Source organism: Wyeomyia smithii, chromosome 1 (assembly GCF_029784165.1).
Source record: "Wyeomyia smithii strain HCP4-BCI-WySm-NY-G18 chromosome 1, ASM2978416v1, whole genome shotgun sequence".
NCBI lineage: Eukaryota > Metazoa > Arthropoda > Insecta > Diptera > Culicidae > Wyeomyia > Wyeomyia smithii.
The window spans coordinates 142407162-142410569 of NC_073694.1; positions in this window are offsets into that span (position 1 = coordinate 142407162).

Below are 3408 nucleotides of genomic sequence, written 5' to 3' on the forward strand. Positions count from 1 at the left end.
TACAAAAATGGCCACTCTAATATATATATATATATATATATATATATATATATATATATATATATATATATATATATATATATATATATATATATATATATATATATATATATATATATATATATATATATATATATATATATATATATATATATATATATATATATATATATATATATATATATATATATATATATATATATATATATATATAATATATATATATATATATATATATATATATATATATATATATATATATATATATATATATATATATATATATATATATATATATATATATATTATATATATATATATTTTACATATAATACATGCAAATTTTTGACTTTTTGAGCATGAGCTCAATTCGCCTGTAAATTAAATTTTTGTTTCAATAAAATGTTCGTTGTTTCCTCAACATCTGCAAATATTTTCTTGCAGAAGAATTTATGTTGTAATTTGGTGCGAGCCGAGCAGAAAAAAATTACATTTCTGATGTTTTCGTAGTTTCGTGAATAGTAACACATTACGGGATTCGAAATACTTTTTTACTTTTACCAAAACTAGATCTTGGGACATTTGGCTGGAGGAAAGGCCGTATTTCATTGGTTTAATATTTTCTTTAAATTTCAATGCTATAGCCGTTCGAAGTTGAGTACATTAAATTAAATGCTGAAAATCTTGTTTTCTGATGGATTCCCATCAGAAATAACCTGTCGTGAAGAGTTTGTACAATCAGCTGGATCAAGCAAACAAATTAAGGTCAATTTTCTGAGTAAAGGTAGGATCTACAACGTATTTCAGATACTACTTCCAAAGGGAATCTGCCTGTCGCCGCTCCATTGGCAGTGTTGGCAAAAAATTATTTTCAGCATTTGATTCGACATTCTCAACTTTGAACGGCTATATCATTTTTTAGGAACATTTTAGCTTTTTAATGTCTCTTGCAAAGTTGTTGAGCATCGAAAAACCTACATTTTGAACATGTGAAACGTATGGATTAGGCCATTCTGAGCTCTCTAGAGAGCAAAATGCAAAAAAGTGGGGTTTTCCATACAAATTTCCATGCAAATTTGAAATGCAATGCGTTTGGCGGAGACAAAACTAATCGACTTCCGATAAATTTAGGACTGTTTGGGGCCCCAAATGGAACCAAAAAAACTGGAGGTGTGCTATCATGTTTCATTTTTTCCATATAACGATTCCCCACCCTAATGAATAATATGGAAGTTATTTCCAGCCTTTCAATCATTCAAGCCATAGAAATACAGTGTGATCAATAAATTCTAATACAACTTTTCATCGTCATGTAGCTGCGCACCATGTGCATTCTGTGAATTGGTATTGGTGTCAACTATAGTCTCATATGGTAGCTAAACGACGCGCATGGTGTCGAATTGCTGTCATTTGTTGTTTGTTTAACGCGCACGAGTTCCGCGACGTCGTAAGAATGTTGTTTGCGAAAGTTAGGTAGGTATAATTTCGAACGTCAAAAAATCACAACTTTGAGCGCTTTGAGGCACCTCTAAATTATGTCCGATTGACAATAAATGCGTGTTAGATACCCGAATGCGTGAAATCCATGTAGTCCCGTTTACAAGTGGTCGAAAGAGAGATACTGATGCTTGCATACGCTGGAAAGGGTTTTCAAGAAATAACAATGAAGAGCTGCACGTCGACCCTATCACATAGGAGCTCTGCATATACGTGGTGGATATTGATGCTAACGATGACTCTGAATCAGATATGAGTTGATGCGACTAGAGGAAGGTAAACAAAATGCGGAAGAACTGGCCGAATTCTTTCTCAAAAACGATCCTCATATTGAAAGAGCTGTGACTTTCAAAATCGATTTGAAAAACCTTGTAAACAAACCTAGTATATTTACCATTGGCCAATGTGAAATTTTGGTCAAATGCGATGCAATTTGGTTGAACTTGCTAACGATATGTAGATAAATAAAGCTTATTTTGAATGTTTTGTATATATACTTCAATAGTGTTTTTATATTTTTCACCACCTTGAAAACACTAACTCACGCAAAAAAAACTTTCGGAATCACCACACACACAGAAAAATTCCAATTATTTCTCCGTTCCTCTTTGAAAGAGAGTGTCTGCAGATCGTAATGACGTTACATAACATCATAAAATAAATTAAATCACTGCGCAAATATGGAACATTAACCAAGCGTATTTATTATTTTCTCCATGACTGTATGTTTCATTTTATACACTTTCGCCACAATTGATCATTACTTTGTTAACCATGCAAAAGGTTTGTGAACCTCCGGTTAAAATCACTGGATAATGTAATTTTGAAATATTTTTAACTCATTGTTTAACAATGGATCACGATCTCCTTTAACAATCAATTATACAATGCTTTTTGGTTGGCAAATGGCTGGACACGTGTAACTTGAGACCCTAATGTGGCCATTCACCTCTGTCCAGCAACTTCTATCCCAACCTCCACGTGGTGCCGACCGGAATACGAGTAACCGTAGCGAAGATCGGGTAACCAACCCCCGGTGGAAATTATGGTCGTATGCTGTCTGAAAAGGGGGACGTTAGCGGCTGTATCCCCATATTAGGGGTAGCGTACAACAGCGTCTGACCCGGAGCAGGCGGCTGAATTATGGAATGCTGTATCCCGCCAGCTAACCTAAGATGGCAATCCCATCAGCAGGATGTAAGTATCGCGACCCTGGTAAGGTAGCATACCGAAACCTTTCTTCAACCACGAACAATGAATTTAGAAACACGGAACGGATCAATCGGCAAAGACCTAGGCTACGAACACGGAAAAAGATTAAGGTAAACGATTGGAAATTGAGTACTTGGAATGTCCGATCTCTCAATGAACCGGCGCGGGCTGGCTTGCTTGCTCGAGAACTACAGCGGCAGGGAGTCGAAATCGCAGCGATTCAGGAGGTTCGGTGGCCATATTCCGGAGAAAGGGAATTCCGTGCAGTAGACCCTATTGCACGCACTTCTTTCAAGTACCACATCTACTACAGTGGCGACAAAGCAGCGGAACGGGGCGTCGGTTTCGTAGTGCTGGAAAATTAGAAGACAAGAGTCATCCGGTGGAGCCCCGTAGATGACCGTATATGCGTGTTGAGGATTAAGGCCAAATTCTTCAACTACAGTTTAATCAACACCTACGCACTGACAAACGACAAATCCGATGGAGTCAAAGATGAGTTCTATGACAAGCTTGAGCGAATCTATGACGAGTGCCCAAAACACGACATAAAAGTCGTCATCGGAGACGCAAACGCACAGGTTGGGAGGAAGGAATTCTTCAGTCCAGTCATTGGAAGGCATCCACTCGCCAACCAACGAAAACGGCCTGAGGCTGATAAACTTTGCCGCGGCCAGAGGAATGGCCATATGTAGCTCC